The sequence below is a fragment of the Symphalangus syndactylus genome, chromosome 7 (genome assembly GCF_028878055.3).
Source record: "Symphalangus syndactylus isolate Jambi chromosome 7, NHGRI_mSymSyn1-v2.1_pri, whole genome shotgun sequence".
NCBI lineage: Eukaryota > Metazoa > Chordata > Mammalia > Primates > Hylobatidae > Symphalangus > Symphalangus syndactylus.
Genome location: NC_072429.2, coordinates 23,743,009 through 23,763,825, shown reverse-complemented (window position 1 = coordinate 23,763,825; position 20,817 = coordinate 23,743,009). Strand labels below are relative to the sequence as shown.

At 34.7% G+C, this 20,817-nt stretch overlaps 1 long non-coding RNA gene across 1 annotated transcript in view; it reads right to left on the bottom strand.

Moving 5' to 3' along the window:
* The window catches only part of LOC129486060 (uncharacterized), a 34,058-nt gene that overhangs the window by 12,127 nt on the left and 1,114 nt on the right, over positions 1–20,817 (bottom strand). The window contains exon 3 of the long non-coding RNA XR_008658847.2: positions 13,486–13,587. This is a non-coding gene — a long non-coding RNA (uncharacterized lncRNA). The remainder of the gene's footprint in view (positions 1–13,485; positions 13,588–20,817) is intronic.

Sequence of the window (20,817 nt, the reverse complement as noted above, 5' to 3'; positions counted from 1 at the left end):
CAGGCAACACAGAGAATGCTACCATCAGGTTTTGTAAAATAATAAATATTTGATATGTCTTAAAGGATCCACTATTAAAGTGTTTTTATGAACAATGATATTAGATCTTAATACTCTTATGCTTATTTGTGCTTTTGATTACTCACTTATTAATTCTAATAACAAAAGGTCATAGAGATTGTTAAAATCTAAGAAAAAGTTAAATTAAATATTAGAGAATTTTCTTGAATAATGCATTGTTTGAATAACCGGACTTGTTTTAATTAGCATTTTCCACTGTATATTTATTTATAACCAGACAAGGGAATAATTTACATGCAAACTATTGAACCATTTTTCCGCAAAGTTTAGATAAATAGAGAACACCTTAAATAACCAGAAGTGGACAAATATGATAGCTAGCTTTATGATAAGGACTATATTGTACGCTGGAAATACAGGTTAAAATCATAATATGCACGTCCCTTATGTAACATAACTATGTTATGCCATTTTCCCATATGCCATCCACACAAAGATCTTCTAATGTCATTGAAAATATTAGATCAGAGATATAGAAGGATCCCAGAATCCATTTTAATGCAAATGGGCAAGTACTAAATATGTTTTAATGATTATCAGAGTTTGCACAATTCCAAGATTGAATGCACCTTCAGTGCATATAATGTGTGTGCGTGTGTGTGTGTGTGTAAATATCCTTTTAGCTGAAGTCCTATGAGAAACATGACTTCAGTTAGAAATTGACATTATCAATAGATCTTTTCAAAGTTTTAAGGCAATATCATATGTAACAACAAAAGATATCCAACTCATCTATAGTCTAACATTTAACTGTTCATATCTAAATTCTAACATTAATGAGCATCTCTTGATCAAAGCAAATCATGTCATAGGACTTATTTTCCAAAAGGAGGCTCTCACATGTAACAAGACCAAGCCAGAAACAAAAATACGAATTTAATTTAGTGTTATGTTTGCAAGTTTTCATAACTGGAATCTTACTGAAAGTAAACAATTCTGGTTTAACCTACCTTTTTAGCATTTTTGCCATTAATTAATGGACACTTTATAGTTAAATTTTACCTTTTGCTTTGTAATTTGAGATGCACATTTGATAATATGTATTTAAGGTAACAACAGAAAATAATATTACCCAAGACTGGTCCATAATAACAATTCATAATTAATATTTTCTCAAAAAGAACATTAAATAAGTAATAGGCTATATAATTATCATGAAATGCCTATTCCTAATACAAGAACAAAATCGCCATAGTAATTTACTCTTACAAAGATTTTTAAATTTATAATAGCTAATACTCTTCTTAATATTAACAAACCTAAAAGAGTGGAGTGATTTGGATGTTCAAGTAGAGGGTAAATATAAACATTGATGATTTTAAGAAACACACTAACTTGATATCCAATCTTTTTTATTAAACATCCAGTTTCTAAAAGTGTGCGAACACACTTATCAATAGAGTTTAACGAAAAAACTATTTTTAAAATAACTGAGAACACACAGAAAATCATTTAAACATGCTGTTAATATTCAAAACTACATAGAAAGAAGTTGATTTAAAAACAAAAAATTTTTACAAATTTGAATAATAAAATGCTGCTATTAAAGTTTACAAAAGAAGCTGCATTACATTTCTTTAAAAGCAAATAAAAAGTAATAAATACTCATAAAATGCAAATTATTTATTTTTTCTTTTCTTTTTAAAAATTTTCTTATTTTTAATTTTTGTGGTACATAGTAGGTGTACGTATATTTGTGGGGTACATGAGATGTTTTGATACAAGCATGCAATGAGGAAATAATCACATCATGGAGATTGGGGTTTTCATCCTCTCAAGCATTTATCTTTTGCATTACAAACAATCCAATTACACTCTTTTAATTATTTTAAAATGTACAATTAAGTTATTGTTGACTATAGTCGCCCAGTTGTGCAATCTGTTGATGGACACTTAGGCTGTTTCCAAATCTTAGCTGTGGTGAATAATGTTGCAATAAACATGAGAATTCAGACAGCTCTTTGACATATTGATTTCCTTTCTTTTGGGTATGTGCCCAGCAGTGGGATTGCTAGATTACATGGTAGCTTTATTTTTAGTTTTTTGAGGAGTTTTTTGAGGAACCTCCAAACTCTTCTCCATAGTAGTTGTACTAATTTGCATTCCCACCAACAGTATATACAAGGGTTTCCTTTCAACACATCCTCACTAGCATTTATTATTGCCTGTCTATTGGATATAAGCCATTTTAATCGGTGTAAAATGATATCTCACTGTAGTTTTGCTTTGCATTTCCCTGATGATCAATGATTTTGAGCACATTTTCATGTCTGTTTGCCATGTATATGTCTTCTTTTGAGAAATGTTTACTTAAATCTTTTGCTGATTTTTTGATTGGATGAACTGATTTTTCATATAGAGTTGTTTGAGCTCCTTATATATTCTGGTTATTAATCCCTTATCTAATGGTTAATTTGCATATATTTTCTCCCATTCTGTGGGTTGTCTCCACCTTTTTGGTTGTTTATTTTGCTGTGCAGAATCTTTTTAATTTAATGTATTTCCATTTGTTCATTTTTGCTTTGGTTGTTTGAGCTTATGGGGTATTACTCAAGAAATTTTTGCCTACATCAGTGTCCTGCAGATTTTCCTCAATGTATTCACATAGCAGTTTTATAGTTTGAGGTCTTAGATTGAAGTCTTTAACCCATTTTGATTTGACTTTTATATGTGGTAAGAGATAGGGGTCTAGTTTCATTCTTTGCACATGGATATCTAGTTTTCCCAGCACCATTTATTGAAGTGACTGTCTTTTCCCCAGCACATATTCTTGGCACCTTTGTCAAAAATGAATTCATTGTAAGTGTGTGGGTTTGTTTCTGGGTTCTCTATTCTATTCCATTGGTCTATGTGTCTATTTTTGACACATGTTGTTTTGATTATTATAGCTCTGCAGTATAATTTGAAGGCAAGAATGTGATTCCTCCAGTTCTGTTCGTCTTGCTTAGGATGACTGTGGCTCTTCTGGGTCTTTTGTGGTTCCACATAAATTTTGGGATTGTTTTTTCTATTTCTGTGAAGAATGTCATTGATATTTTGATAAGGATTGCATTGAATCTGTAGATTGCTTTCTATAGTATGAACATTTTAACAATATTGATTCTTCAATCCAGGATCATAGAATATTTTTCAATTTTTTGGTGTCCTCTTCAATTTCTTTCATCAGCGTTTTATAGTTTTAATTATAGAGATCTTTCACTTGTTTAGTTAATTCCTAGGTATTCGATTTTATTTGTGGCTATTATAAACGGGATTTCTTTTTTTCTTTTTCAGATTGCTCACTGTTAGCATATAGAAATGCTACTGATTTTTGTATGTTGATTTTGTAACCTACAACTTTACTGAATTTATCAGTTCAAATAGTTTTTTTTTCTGCAGCCTTCATGTTTTTCCAAATATAAGATCATGTTTTCTGCAAACAAGGATAATTTGACTTCCATTCCAATTTAGATGCTCTTTATTTCTTTCTTTTGTCTGATTGCTCTAGCTAGGATTTCCTGTACTATGTTGAATAACAGTGGTGAAATTAGCATTTTGGTGGGTTCCAGATCTTAGGAGAAAGGCTTTCAGTTTGTTTCCCATTCAGTATGATACTAGCTGTGGGTCTGTTGTATATGGCTTTTATTATGTTCAAGTATGTTACTCACATCTGCAGTTTTTTTAGGGTTTTATCATGAAGGGATGTTGAATTTTACCAAATGTTTTTTCAGCATTACTTGAAATAATCATATGGTTTTTATCCTTCCTTCTGTTGATATAATGTATTGTATTGATTGATTTGTGTATGTTGAATCATCCTTGCATCCCAAGGATAAATTCCACTTTGTCATGATGAGTGTTCTTTTTAATGTTTTGTCTAATTTGATTTTGCTGAGGATTTTTGCATCAATATTCATCAGAAATATTGGCCTGTAGTATTTTTTTTTTGATGTGACTTTTTCTCGTTTGGGTATCAGAATAATTCAGTTCTCATAAAATGAGTTTAGAAGTATTCCTTCCTCCTCTATTTTTTGGAAAAGTTTGAGTAGGATTGATAATAGTTCTTCTTTAAATGTTTGGCAGAATTCAGCAGTGAAGCCATCGGGTCCTAGGCCTTCCTTTACTGGGAGAATTTTATTATGGCTTAAATGTAGTTATTTGTTACTGGTCTGTGCAGGTTTTGAATTTCTTCCTGGTTCAATCTTGGTAGGTTGTATGTATCTAGGAATTTGTCCATTGCTTCTAGATTATATCGGCATATAGTTGCTCACAGTAGCCACTAATGATCCTTTGAATTTCTTCAGTATCAGTTGTAATATCTCCTTTTTCATTTCTGATTTTATTTATTTGGATCTTCTCCCTTTTTTTCCTTAGTCTGGTTAAAGGTTTGTCAATTTTGTTTAACTTTAAAAAAAAAAACTTTTGTTTCACCGATCTTTTGAATTGTTTTCTTAATTTTAAATTTATTTACTTCTGCTCTGATCTTTATTATTTTTTTCTTTTACTAATTTGGGGGTTGATTTGCTCTTGCTTTTTTAGTTCTTTAAGATGCATCATTAAATTATTTATTTGAAGTTTTTCATCTCTTTTTATGTAGGCACTTATAGGTATAAACTTTTTTCTTAATAGTGCTTTTGCTATATAAAAATTGAAAATTTTTAAAAATTTAACTGTTAAGAAAGAAGTACATGATTAGCTATATTCACTATATATAACATAAGGATTAACTAGTATATTTCCTGAATTGTGTGTAGCAGTATCTATCAAACATGAGGTCAATCGCCTTTGATTCAAATTTAATTTCAGTGTTTATTGTAGAGAAATCATCTAATAATATTAATGCAAAATATATTCATTAGAATTATTTTTGCAGAATTATAGTAATGCCAGCAAATGGAACTATTCTAAATGTCCATCAATAAGATATTGGTTATAAATTAGAAAGATCTATGCAATGAAATATTATGAAGGCATTGAAAAGAATGTGTGTTTACGCTCATTGGAAAGAATATATTACTATGGCACATTGTTAACTAAAAAAAGAATTTAAAAATGGTTATGTAATTGAAACTTCTTATTTACACTATGATGGAGTAATGAGAAATGACTCACTCATTCATCACAAAAGAATCTAGAAAATTGGATAAAAAACCCAACCCTTGAGAGAAGGGAAACAAAAGAGGTGAACCGCATGATTACCTCAGATTTTTGCCTGGAGAAACTTTCCAAAACATGTTGCAAAAGAAAGATTCTAATTCTAGGACAGTAGTCTTGCTTATTTGAGAAGATAGGGACAGGATTTCGAAGTGGCTACCTGGGGTTTGAGGAGAAAGAACTGGAAAGGAAGGAACTATAAAGAAAATGAGCTTCAGGAATTTGCATAAGGTTCTTCTTAAATCTATTTAAGCCATGCATGCATAAAATGAAATCTCAGAAGTCAAAGCAATTGATTTGCTATTAAATAAATACCAGAGTTCACACAAGACTGGGTATCATTCAAAGTTTGACGAGCTATATAGCAAGAATTCCTTGCTGAACATCAAGCGTATTCAGTCAACAGACCAGAAGGTTGACATATTTTGTGGTCCTGAGTAAAGTCTTCTCCAAATCTCCCCTCACGAAGTTTACAAGCAAATTTTGTAATTATCAAGCTGACACTCAAGTAACTACCTTCGAGATCAAAGTGCAACCTTATTTAAAGAAAGCCAACACAATCCAACACTCAAAAAAACACAAAATTTATATTGATCACTATTCAATTAAAAATTACTGAAAATTCTTAAAAGTAGAAAACTATGGCCCATTACAGAAGAAAAATCAATCAATGGACAAAAACCAAGAAACAGTAGATATGATAGAACTAGTAGAACACGATTTTAAAGCGACTGTTAGAAATATGCTTAATATGTTCAAATATTCAAGGAAATCACTAATATGAGAACAGAAATATATAAAGAGCCAAATGGGACTTTTGAAAATGGAAAATATGACATTTGAAAGGGGAAAAAAAATCACTGCATGGGATAAATAGCAGTTTAGACCCTGTAGACTAAGTAGATTTTAGAGTATAAAATCACTGAAATTTAAAATCACTGAAATTTAGTAATAGAAAAATACAACATAAAGCAAAGAGAGAGAGAGAAAATGCTCAAAAACAAAGATATAAGCCAAAGGATACAAAGATATAGGTCAAAAGACACAAATTAATGAAAAAGTTTAGCAATCTAATGTGCAGCATGACAGCTATAGTTAATAAAATTGTATTGTATTGGACAAGTAGATAAAGAAACTGTGGTATATATATATCTATGATGGAATACTACTCAGACATAAAAAGGAATGAATTAATGGCATTCTCAGCAACTTGAATGAGATTGGAGACTACTGTTCTAAGTAAAGTAACTCAGGAATGGAAAACCAAACATCATATATTCTCATTCATAAGTGGCAGCTAAGCTATGAGGATGCAAAGGCATAAGAAGGACATAGTGGACTTTGGGGACTCAGAGGGAAAGGGTAGGAAGGGGTGAGGAATGAAAGACTACAAATTAAAAAATTCTTCAAACTGAATGACAATATTGACAAAATGTATCAAAACCTCTGAGACCCAGCAAAGGCAGTGCTAAGAGGAAAGTTCATAGCCCTAAACACCTCCATCAAAAAGTCTGAAAGAGCACAAACAGACAATCTAAGGTCACACGTCAAGGAACTAGAGAAACAAGAACAAATTAAACCCGAACCTGGCAGGAAAAAGGAAATAACCAAGATCAGAGCAGAACTAAATGAAACTGAAACAAAAATATACAAAAGATAAACGAAAGAAAAAGCTGGTTCTTTGAAATGATAAATAAAATTAACAGACCAGTAGTAAGATTAATCAAGAAAAGAAGAGAGAAAAATCCATATAAGCTCAATAAGAAACAAAAGAAGAGATTTTACAACTGACCCCACAGAAATAAAAGAGATCATTCAAGGATACTATAAAAACCTTTATGTGAATAAACTAGAAAACCTAGAAGAGATAAATAAATTCCTGGAAAGATACTACCCTCCTAGCTTAAATCAGGAAGAATTAGATACCCTAAACAGACCAATAACAAGCAGTGAGATTGAAATGGTAATTAAAAATTACCAACAAAGAAAGACCAGTACCAGACGGATTCACAGCGGAATTCTACCAGACATTCAAGGAATTGGTACCAATCCTACTGACACTATTCCACAAGATAGAGAAAGAGGGAACCCTCCTTAAATCATTCTATGAAGGCAGCATCATCCTAACACCAAAACTAGGAAAGACATAATCAAAAAAGAAACTACAGACCAATACCCCTGATGAACATAAACACTAAAATCTTGAACAAAATACTAGCTAACTGAATCCAACAACATATCAAAAAGATAACCCACCATGATCAAGTGGGTTTCATACCAGGGGTGCAGGGATGGTTTAACATATGCAAGTCAATAAATGTGATACACCACATAAACAGAATTAAAAACAAAAATCATATGACCATCTCAATAGATGCAGAAAAAGCATCGCTGGACAAAATCCAGCATTGCTTTATGATGAAAACTCTCAGCAAAATCAGCATACAAAGGACATACCTCAATATGATGAAAGCCATCTATGACAAATCCACAGCCAACATATTACAGAATGGGGAAAAGTTGAAAGTTCCCTCTGAGAACTGGAACAAGATATGGATGCCCATTCTCACCACTACTCTTCAACACAGTACTGAAAGTCCTAGCCAGAGCAATCAGACAAGTGAAATAAATAAAGGACACCCAAATCAGTAAAGAGGAAGTCAAACTGTCGCTGTTTGCTGATGCTATGATCATTTACCTAGAAAATCCTTAAGACTCTTACAGAAAGCCCTTAGAACTGATAAAAGAATTCAGCAAAGTTTCTGGATACAAAATTAATGTACATAAATCAGTAGCTATTCTATATACCAACAGTAACCAAGCTGAGAATCAAATCAAGAACTCAACCCCTTTTACAATAGCTGCAAAAAAAAAATAAATAAATAAAATACTTAGAAATATACTTAACTGAAGAGGTGAAAGACTTCTACAAGGAAAACTACAAAACACTGCTGAAAGAAATTGTAGATGACACAAACAAATGGAAACACATCCCATGCTCATGGATGGGTAGAATCAATATTGTGAAAATGACCATACTGCCAAAAGCAATCTATAAATTCAGTGCAATTCCTGTCAAAATACCACCATCACTTTTCACAGAATTAGAAAAAAACAATTCTAAAATTAATATGGAACCAAAAAAGAGCCCATATAGCCAAGGCAAGACTAAGCAAAAAGAACAAATCTGGAGGCATCACATTACCTGATTTCAAACTATACCATAAGGCCATAGTCACCAAAACAGCATGGTACTGGTATAAAAGATAGGCACATAGACCAATGGAACAGAACAAAGAACCCAGAAATAAACTCAAATTCTTAAAGCCAACTTATCTTCAATAAAGCAAACAAAAGCATAAAGTGGGGAAAGGACACCCTTTTCCAAAATGGTGCTGGGATGGCCATGTGCATTGGCTAGCCACATGCAGGAGAATGAAACTGGATCCTCATCTCTCACCTTATAAAAAAATCAACTCAAGATGGATAAAGGATTTAAATCTAAGACCTAAAACTATAAAAATTCTAGAAGATAACATTGGAAAAACCCTTCTAGACACGGGCTTAGGCAAGGATTTCATGATCAAGAACCCAAAAACAAATGCAATGAAAACAAGGATAAATTGCTGGGACTTAGTTAAACTAAAGAGCTTTTGCATGGCAGACGGAATAGTCAACACAGTAAAAATACAACCCACAGAGTGGGAAAAAATCTTCAAAATCTATACATCTGAAAAAGGACTAATATCCAGAATCTACAATGAACTCAAACAAATCAACAAGAGAAAAACAAAAATCCCATCAAAAAGTGGGCTAAGGACATGAATAGATAATTCTAAAAAGAAGATGTACAAATGGCCAACAAACATATGAAAAAATGCTCAACATCACTAATAATCAGGGAAATGCAAATCAAAACCACAGTGTGATACCATCTTACTCCTGCAAGAATGGCCATAATCACAAAATCAAAAAACAGTAGATGTTGGCGTATATGCACTGAAAAGGGAACACTACTACACTGCTGGTGGGAATGTAAACTAGTACAACCACTATGGAAAACAGTGTGGAGATTCCTTAAAGAACTAAAAGTAGAACCACCATTTGATCCAGCAATCCCACTACTGGGTATCTACCCAGAGGAAAAGACGTTATTATACAAAAAGGATACTTGCACATGCATGTTTATAGCACCACAATTCACAATTGCAAAATCATGGAACCAACCCAAATGCCCATCAATCAATGAGTGGATAAAGAAACTGTGGTATATATATATATGATGGAATACTGCTCAGCCATAAAAAGAAATGAGTTAATGGCATTCACAGTGACCTGGATGAGATTGGAGACTATTATTCTAAGTGAAGTAACTCTGGAACAGAAAACCAAACATCATATGTTCTCACTTATAAGTGGGAGGTAAGCTATGAGGCTGCAAATGCCTAAGAATGACACAATAGACTTTGGGGACTCAGGGGGAAAGGGCAGGAAGGGAGTGAGGGATAAAAGACTACAAATACTGTGCATTATACACTGCTCACAAATTACTAGTAAAGAAATTACTAATGTAACCAAACATCACCTCTTCCCCAATAAACTATTGAAATACAAAATAATAAAAATAAAATAGCATCATGAACACCCCCTCCTCATGTTCCTTTCCCCACACGCTGTTTTATTTCTTTTTATAGAATTTCTCACTATGTGATTTTTTTACCTATATATACATAAATACCTCTTTATTGTCTGATTCTCTTCCTGTATTATTTGCTCCTTGAGGTCAAAGACCTCCTAGCCTTATTTCACTAATATATTCCCAACACCCAGTACCTGGCACAAGGTAGGAAAGCAGTAACATTTATTAAAGAAACTGAAGGACTAAATAAATAAGCCAATGAATGAATTAATGATAGCATGGAAGATTATTCAACAAAATGTTTTATGGATATAACCAGCTGATGAGATCATGGATAATAACATTCTTCTATGTATATTTTTCTACTTATGCTTAATATCACTTGCAATATCTACATATATATGCATATTCTTTAGAATAAAAGAATATTTTCAATGTTTTGTTTATGTATTTGAGGGTTTAAAACAACTTAAGAGCAACATTAGGATAATATTATTTCAAAGAAGCTTGTGAAGGAGGTATTGGGCAGGGAAATCCTGCTGAAAAATTACCTTAAATGTTCACTGCAGTGAGAATAAAAGGTTTAGATACCAGAAAAATGAAGAGTGTAAATAATTAAGTATTGGGAAATTAATATATTTGTCTTTTTTTTTTTTTGAAACGGAGTTTCACTCTTGTCACCCAGGCTGGAGTGCAATGGCGCGATCTCGGCTCACTGCAACATCCACCTCCCTGGTTCAAGTGATTCTCCTGCCTCAGCCTACTAAGTAGCTGGGATTTTAGGTGCCTGCCATCATGCGCAGCTAATTTTTGTATTTTTAGTAGAGATGGGGTTTCAACATGTTGGCCAGCCTGGTCTCGAACTCCTGACCCTGGTGATCCACCGGCCTCAGCCTCCCAAAGTGCTGGGATTACAGGCATGAGCCACCATGCCTGGCCAGATATATGTCTTTTTAAAAAATCTATCAAAATGAGAGGTCAAGCTAGTCCTACCCAAAGTTCTTTACATTCTTTAAATGTAGGGGAAGGGGCCCTTCCTGAACATGTTACATAAAACCAGTAACACACCTCCCCAAAAAAGTAGCTCTTCTCCTCCTATCTCTTTACATTGTTTAAATGTAAAGAACCCCAAACCTTAGCATCATGCAATGTACCCTTGTAACAAACCTGCACATATATCCCCTGAATTTAAAATAAAAGTTGAAGTAGATAAATCCACATAAAGAACAAACTTTTTATGGACTTAATTGCCTGAACCTAAATTTTATTCAGAATTCAGAGTTCTGCACATGATACAATAAAGGAACATTCAGATGTGATTTCCCCTGCAAAGTATATACAGAGATCCCAACTAGTAAGTTATAGCTCTTCCTCGCATGATGCTCACTAATTTACACACAAAGACATTCTGCATGTTCGTGCTATTCTATAATCTTACTCACAAGGGAGATTTCCATTTGGAAAAAAAAGTAAATTATGAAAATTTTCCTTAGTGTTAGTATATGTAATTTCTATGGTAAATATAAAAATTACAGGATATTTAGTTGTAATTCCCACCCAATTTATTCAATAATTAAGTATTGAGTGAGTCTTGTATGCTAACAACTATGCTAGATCATGAATTGTCTGAGTATGAAAACAAATGTCAACAGGTTTCTAGCCTGCAAAGACCCATGGCATTTTTCCCATTAAGAAAAGAACCTAGGTGGGAATTGAACAATGAGAACACATGGACACAGGAAAGGGAACATCACACACCAGGGCCTGTTGTCGGGTGTGGGGAGAGGGAGGGATAGCATTAGGAGATATACCTAATGTTAAATGAAGAGTTAATGGGTGCAGCACACCAACATGGCACATGTATACATATGTAACAAACCTGCACGCTGTGCACATGTACCCTAAAACTTAAAGTACAATAAAAAAAAAAGAACCATTTGACTTGAAGTTATGTAATGTAGGAGTTAAACCACAGTAAAGCACAAGCTTTGACATCAGACCAAGTGGATCAAAATTCTAACTCACTCTTTTTCTTTTTCTTTTCTTTTTTTTTTTTTTAGAGACCGGTTTCACTCTGTTGCCCAGGCTGGAGTACAGTGATGTGATCATAGCTCCTTGCAGCCTCAAACTCCTGGGCTCAAGCAATCCTTCCACTTTAGCCTCTTGAGTAGCCAGAATTACAGGTGCACACCACGATGCCCACCTAAGTTTTAAATATTTAAAACTTTTTTGCGGATGGAGTCTTATTATGTTCCCCAGGTTGCTCTCAAACTCCTGGCCTCAAGCAATCCTCTTGCCTAGGCTTCCCAAAGTGCTGAGATTACAGGTGTGAGCCACCACACCCAGTCCTAACTCACTCTTTTAATACATATATGCTATTCCATTGTATGGATGTAGCAGTATTTGTCCAACCAGTCCCCTATCGATATAGTATACATTCAGTGTTTTCTGTAATGAGGTGCATAAGACAGTGCTGCAACAAACACCGCTGCACAAAGAGCCTTATGTTCTGATGTGTTTATTTACACAGAAATTAAAAGCAATAGCCTCCAGATTGCTGCAATAGTCTAACTAGTGCGCCTGTTCTGTCCTTGTTCTTTTATCATGCACATAAAAATTAAAACTTAGACTGTGTCAGTCTTCTGCCCCAATCCATCAGTGGTCTGCCAGTTCTCTTACAGCAAAAGACAAAGCCCTTCAATGACCTGTGTCTTTCTGTGAATTGCTCATCTTCACCCTCAGTATCATTTTGACCCCATCTCCTACCACTCCCCACCATAATCGCTTCAATCCAGACACACTGGCCTCAGCACTATTCCCTGAATCCAATACGATGCAAGCCCTCACCTTAGAATTTCTTGCATTTGCTTGTTCCCTCTACTTGGAGCTCTCTTTGCTTAGGTGTCTGCACGCCCCACTCTCTCACCTTCTTCAGGTCTCCACTCAAATGTCACCTTCTCAGCAGTACCCTTCCTGAACATGCTAAATAAAACCAGTAACACACCTCCCCAAAAGAAGTAGCTCTTCTCCTCCTACCTCACCTTATTTTGTTCAAAGCATTAATTACATCTGACATGCTTTGGATTTACTTGTTTATTTGTTTATTTTCTGTTTCCAGTTCTATTCCAAATAAGAGTACCACCCACAGGGGTAAGGACTTACTTTTTCCACTGCCATATCCCCAGTAACTAAAATTGTGCCTGGCATATAGTAAGTGCTCACTTGATTTTTATTAAATGAATTAATAAAGGAATAAAAGAGTCTTAAAGCTTGGCTAGATACTGCCAGATCAATCTCCCCAAAATGTTGCTGCAATCAATATTTTTCTGCAAGATGTAAGAATGATTGTAACTACTTCCCCATACTTTTACCAACTCTAGACATTATCAATCTTTTTATTATTTATGTATGTACTTACTGTCTAAAGGATAGCTGCAGCTTTTATCAAGTAAATGTGAAACTCTAATGTGTAACCAAACATACATGTTTAATTTACTTCTGTATGTTCCTAAGTGACACACTGTAAGAATGCAAACAGAAACAATGCAGATAACTAAAGTTTCAAGCTAGTGTTTTCAATAGTTCATATCCAAAGATTTTTAGCTCCAACAATTAAAATGCAAATCAAATACCTCTTCAAGGAGACCTGTCTAAGGAAGCAATCTCTCAGTTTCAAGGAAGCATCTTTCAGCGAGCACCGTCCTCCTGTGAAATAAGCAGCTTCTTTGGCAAGTCTGAAAGAAAGAATGGGGAAAATGAGAGGATCACTCATTATAACTGCCCTCCTGGAGTTCTTTCAAGAATATGCTTCCATGACAGATAAAGGGAATTCAGAGGCTAAGAGGCACTCTGTTAAGATTTACAGGCGGCTTTGGCATAGATCCAGATGCAAAATAAATAACAAATGTGCACGGCAAAAGAAGGATGTGACAGAGTGAGAATATCCTTCATATGACATGAAAGGCAGTGATTCTGGGGATGCAAACTCAGCCTGTTGAATAGTCCTTGAAAATGGCATTTTAAAAGAACATCAAGCAGTTGGAAGACCTATGGGGAAATTGACAGAATCCAGAACTAGACAGTCGTGTTGAAGTATTGTAAGGCATGGATTTTCTTTAAAAATATCTCCGTGTTAAAAGATAATTTCCATTTGTAGTGCAGAAATTACAAAGTCAGGTCATTTTTTGGATAGTTCTGAGTTAATAAAATGATAGCATAAACCAAAATTAATACTAAATTCAGCCATTTTTCATTTTCTTTTTTTTTTTCTTTTTTTTTTTTTTTTTTTTGGGACAGAGTCTGGCTCTGTCCCCCAGGCTGGAGTGCAGTGGCACCATCTTGGCTCACTGCAAGCTCAGCCTCCCGGGTTCACGCCATTCTCCTGCCTCAGCCTCCCGAGTAGCTGGGACTACAGGCGCCTGCCACCACGCCCTGCTAATTTTTTTGTATTTTTAGTAGAGACAGGGTTTCACTATGTTGGCCAGGATGGTCTCGAACTCCTGACCTCGTGATCCGCCCACCTCGGCCTCCCAAAGTGCTAGGATTACAGGCTTGAGCCACCGCAACCAGCCCCATTTTTCATTTTCAAGTTATTCTTTTCTCTTATATTTAATAGGGTTTTGAGAAGGAAGACAGGTACCTTTCCAAATTGCAAACTACAGATGTCCCACAAAACCCGGAAATATTCAGGCCTACTTCAGAAATTAGCCAAATTCCCCATTTTGGAGATAAAACTTAAGTTGGAGGTAGAGCCAATAAAGAGATAAAATACTGCCAGACTACAGAAGACTCAGATGATTTCAGTGATGTCGCCAACAGATGGCAAATGCAGGGCAGTGGAAGATAATGCCAAAATAATTACCTCTCAAGCCAGAAGCCAAACTAGGGAGTCTGTTCTGAGAAATAATCATTCTACTCACTGCTCAGGAAAAGGACATGCACACACATAAATATTAGGAGGAAAATAATCAAATCTATAGAAATAAATGAAGAGTACTTAGATTAAATTATTCTATCAAAGGAAATGGGAAAAAAGAAAGAATAGTTTAGATAAGCCTCTTAAGAATAACATTGTATGAAAGTAATTCAATAATAATAATGTTGGCCTTTTTAAAGCCATATGTGCTAGACCTTGTGTCAAATGCTTTTATAAGTATTTTCTCATTCAACTCAGGATAATGCTGTGAGCTTGATTTTACTATTCCCCAGGTTTTACTGGAGGATAAAGAAGTTAAGTTCTCTTTCCAAGGTCACACAACTTGTAAGTGGTGGAGCCAGGATCCACTACTAGACATTTTGACTACAGAGACTACACTCTTCAATATTACACTGTGTATAAGGTCAAATTTTACAGGTAAATAGCTAAAAAGCAGCTTAACTTTCTATCTGAACGCAACCCAACTATATAAGCCTGGTACATGACAATGTTACTCTGTTCACCTAAGACTCAAAGACTCATTGATCCAGACATTTAACTGGCACTTACTGTATCACAAATGTCATACTAGCCACTAGGGAGAAGATAATTTCAGCTCAGGAAGAGTATATTGTGTAGTGGGTGGTATTAGGCCATTCTTGCATTGCTATAAAGAAATACCTGAGACTAGGTAATTTATAAGAAAGAGGTTTAAGTGGTTCACAGTTCTGCAGGCTGTACAGGAAACATAACGCCAGCATCTGCTTCTGAAGAGGCCTCAGGAATCTTTTACTCATGGTGAAAGGCGAGGCAGAAGCAGGAACTTCACATGGTTAAAGCAGGAGCAAGAGAGACAGAGTGAGGAAGAGGAGCCACACACTTTTAAATGACGGGCTCTTGCAAGAACTCACTATCATGAAGACAGCATCAAGCCATAAGGGATCTGCCTCCAGGATCCAAACACCTCCCACCAGGCCCCATCTCCAGCACTAGGGATTCCAATTCAACATGAGATTTGGGTGGGGACAAAAATCCAAACTATATTAGTGGAGAATAAGATAGATATGTTAACAAATAATCATAATACAATGCAAGAAATGGCATGCTAGCAGATACATTCATGGGAAGGTGGGAAGAAAGAAAGGGATGACAAGTAGCTGAAAGAAATAAAACAGAATATCCAAAGATATTAAGTTGGCATTCATAAAAAAAATTCAAATATGTAATGCAGACTGTGACAAAAGAACATAACTATTAAAAATGCATGGAATAATTTTGCTGAAGAGTGTGCTAATCTAAGTAACTTTGGAAAGGAGTGAAGACTGTAAGACTAAATGCAAAGGAAACCTAACATAAGCACTATAGTCTCCTTGATAAAGTTGTTTTCCCTGGGGATATAGTTAAGTTATTTTAAAACTACACGTGTATATTGTAATTTTACAATAAAGTAAATGGATGATGGATGATGAGAGCAAGATTTCTCACTATTGGAGTGGTAGATAACAGACAAGCAAAGAGACAAGACAAGAAAAATCCATGTGGTAATGTTTACAGTTGGGAACATCAGTATGATCTCCTGTCTAGCTTAATACAGATGCAGATGGAAGTGTTTAGGGATGTGCTTGTGTGTCTGTTTATGCACAACTTAGCATACACACATGTATTTTCTTGTTCTGTCAACTATAACGATCTACAAGAGACGATACACTAGTAGCAACACCTAAAGCCCAGATCTTGGTTTCTAATATCTTTCTCCAACAAAGGAACCAAATATCTTTAGAGAAACATCTGATTCTAGCACTGACGCAGTAAATGTAAAAGATGAGTCTGGAGCATGTTATACCCAAGAATAAAAAGAAAGAAACCCACTTTGATAGGTATATGACAAAATAATGGCACGTGAGCTAACTGCAAGAGCTCCTCATGGCCAAAGCAGGAAGAGTAATGATAAAATTATATTCGATTATAACCTAAAATACAAAATAAATATCCATTAACCCATACTAATATAAATAGCTAATTAAATAAATAGATGAGAGAGAACTAATAAGTTTCTCATGCTGAAGAATTCCAAATAATTTACAAAGATACCCCATTCGCAAGGAGGAGAAACAGAACTCTATAGTAGAGAAACCTGACAAACACTACTTCAGCCAGATAATCAAGGTTAATATCAACAGTGGTTACATATGTTGATTAGTATGTGCCCCTGCTATGACATGATGATAATGACACTTTGCTTCTGTGGTCTCCCTCCCAAATTCCCATAACACCAGTGTAATCATAAGCAAATCACAATATAAATCACTACTGAAAAATGTTCTACAAAATGCATGAACAGCATTCCTTCAAAACCATCAAACTCAACAAAATCAAGCAAAGTCTGAGAAGCTGTCCCAACCAGGAGGAGCCTAAGGAAACAGGGCTATATGAAATGTGATATCATAGATAGGATCCTAGAACAGAAAAAAGACGTTAGGCAAAAACTAAGAAAATATGAGGAAAATGTGAACTTTGGTTGATAATAATGTGTCAGTGTTGGCTCATTAATTGTAATAAGTGTATCATGCTAATGTAAGATATTAATAATAGGTAAAATCAGGTGTGGGGTATCTATCTGCACAACTTTTGTATAAATCTAAAACTATTTCATATTTAAAAGTTTATTAAAATCAAAGCTCCATCACAAAAATTAAAAAGAATTCAAAGAGTGTGGAAAAGAAAATTAAATATTTTTACATTTATGAGCTTTTATAAAAAGAAAAATAGCATTCGTTGAATATGTACCTCCAAATATTAAGAAAGTAAGTACCCTAGAAATATATATACATGAGAAAGATGAACACTTATCCTCAATATACAAAAAAATCAAAGAATAGAACAACCTTTTAGCAAATTCTGAGAGGTAGAACTGGGGAAAAAAAAGGCTTAAGCAAAGAGTTGTGGGATAAACTAATTTGACCTTCCTAAAGTGGATAGAATTGGTATTACTGAAGGATAAGATTGTCTCCTTGAATGGCTCTCTCTCTGTCAATTTCTAGCAAGTCTCTTTCTTATTTTTCTTATCAAAACATTAAAAAAGATGAGCCTGAAATGAACTACCAAGAACTGAGTTAACTATGGTCAATTTTCACAGTAGTTGAACATAATAGGATCATGGAATCTCAGAGCAGGTAAAATCACCAGGGTTAACCCCTCATTGTGAGGAAACCGAGACCCAGAGAGATAACGTGTCTTGTCCTATAAAATAGGTATAACTGGTGACTCATTTGACACTAGAGCCAAGTTTTCTTTAACTGTAGGACCATGCTTTTACCTATGTATGACACCAGTGATGGAAAATGACTGCTACATGTTACTTCTTGCAGCCATTCCTTATTTCCTTACCTTTCTCTCTTTCTCTCTCTCTCCAATGTTTGTCTATTACAGCACATTTTCTAACAGAGCAGATAGAGAGGTTAAAATGCCCTCTACCCTATGCATCTCATACTCTAGATAATGAATAAACTTATATTCCATCGCTAAAGACAAACTGTTGTACTAGTATAAAGCAGCTATGCCCTAAGGTGACAAGTTAATCCTGGAACCAAAGCACACCACCTCACACCAACATGCTTCAGACCATAATAAACTCAGAAACTTCATTAAAGTAACGTTTGCTTATTAAGCTGGAACCAATTAAAAGTAATCAGACAAAAAAGAGTGATCCATTTCTTCTAATATATTAATTCAATTTGGATGAAAATAAGCTATACCTCCAATTAATCACTTCAGTGGGAGTTGGTTAAAATGGCTAGGTTTTCTAGCCTATCAATTTTAAAACTGAAATGAAGAAAAACACAAAAGCAGTTTAATTTCAATAAAAGTACAGCTTTGAACCTCAAAATAATCAGATATTGAGCAGATGCAGCTACTTTTCCAACTTATATTCTAATTAGTTTTCTTTGGTCTAAAACTGATATGCACCCTATAAACTTGCAAATTTAGTAATTATCTGTAAAAATCTTTTTCTTTAAATAGCTTGGGAGTTGTCTGCTGGGACTAAAAATATATGCAACAGATACAGAAATGTTTAAAAGTGAAAAATTTGCCTGTCTGAAATGTACTTAGAAATATGAAAAATCTGTGCTTAAGTAAGTTGCCTCAAAATTGCCTCATTTCAAATTTATTAAACTTTCAAAATCTCAAAGACAAAAGAAAAATGTCAGCAGTTGATAGTAAGCAAGCATAAACTTTATATTATTATAATGTTTCACAAACCACAAAATTTGAATTTCAGAGCAGAAAAAAATCTTTGCAACCACCTAACCCCAATTTTCACATTTGTGCAACGTATCCACAGAGTTTAAGTAATTTTCTAGAAGGCACACAAGTAGTTGGGATTGGATCCCAAAGGTGTTTGTTGTCTGTTGGTGCAAGGCTTGCCACCTTTTTCATAATAACATGCAGCCCCCTCAGTTTCTTGTCTTCATAGATGAGTGGCTGCCATTCCTTATATAATATGAAACCTTCATTCTCGTATTCTCATGTGTGTTTTCTTGGTTTCACTTCACCCTAAAAGTCAAGACTATTTACTTTGGGATCTTTATTTCTTCAAGGAGAAAAATACTTGACTATTTGCTCTATAGCTTGAAGCAATAGGTCTAAAATATAATACAACCTTTATTCTTTTCCTCTCAGAATCGGGTGACAGTAAGTAAAGTATACTTTGCAGACACAGGATAAACAAAAGAGAAGTTATGACAGTGAATGCTAATTAACAAATAATCATGTTAAGTAGAGTGCCCTCGATGACAACACATTTGGCTTGGTGGTTAATTCCAGGTGCCAGAGTGAGACTTTCCGACTTCAAATCCTCCTTCTTCCACTGTTCAGCTGTGTGACCAGAAGTCACACCCTCACTATTTTTATAGTTCAAAATAGATAGGTAGATAACATAGAGAGAGATAGAGTCATAAAATCAGAACAAGGAAGTTCAGTAAAGTCCCTGTTGTTTCCCACAGTGACTGCCTTAATGCTTCTTTTAGAAATACCAAATAACAAATTATTTCATTATCTTTTATCGCTCTCTGCTTTACCAAACATTTTCGGCTTGCCTTTTATGCGAGCCAGGGCTACTAACACCGTTCCTTAATATTTATAAGTCTCAGGTCTCCTCATCTATAATGCTTACTCACAGAATTTAATGAGACAGTAAATAGTCTGCTGTAAGTTTTCTGTTGCGATTTGGAAGCCTTTTCACTCTTTTCTGTACTTTTTTTATAGCAAAGACTAGAAGCTTAAGAGCTGGATTTCCCAGGCTCCTTTACCGACAGGATTCTGGATACAGATTAGGTTCTACCAATTTTGGAGAGTTTGTAAGACAGAAGATGGCCGAAGCATATTTGTCTTCCTCTGGCAGTGACAAGCAGTCATTTGACCTTCTCCCCTTGAGTCACCTTCCTTGATGCTACACGTTTTATAAATTTTCTTAACATGAGAAAAAGCAGCAATTTCCTGATCCTCTAAAAATCTACAGCAAATAGAAAACAAGTGACAGCCTTTCCTGACCTTCATTCTTGGAGACCATTCAGTGGTTTTCTAAGCACCTAATCCCCTGTATTAAATTCCTTTCTTCTCAAAATAATTAGGGTGGTATCTGTTTACTGATTGACTCCACTGATAAACACATAATGTATCCATCACAGCACCTTGCTCTCATAGGCACTCAATAAAGGATTGCTTGAAAACAGCAGCAGTAGTAGCAACGGCAACAGTATTAGTAGAGGCAGTAAACTCAGTCTCCACTTTCTCTAACAAAACAAGAATAGCGGACTATCCAAATTAGGGAAAATTCTGGATTATGGCCCTCATAAGAGAAATATTACATTAGTATTTAGAATTAGATACAGTAATTTAATTCAGCTATCATGTTATTTTGTAGAACTATGTTTGGGTTTGCAAGTATTGTTTGTGCATTTTATGTTCATGTGATTTGGAGAAGTGATTTTTAAGCAAAAAAAAAAAAAAAAAAACCAGCATATCCGGGTTCAAATCTCACTCAGCCACT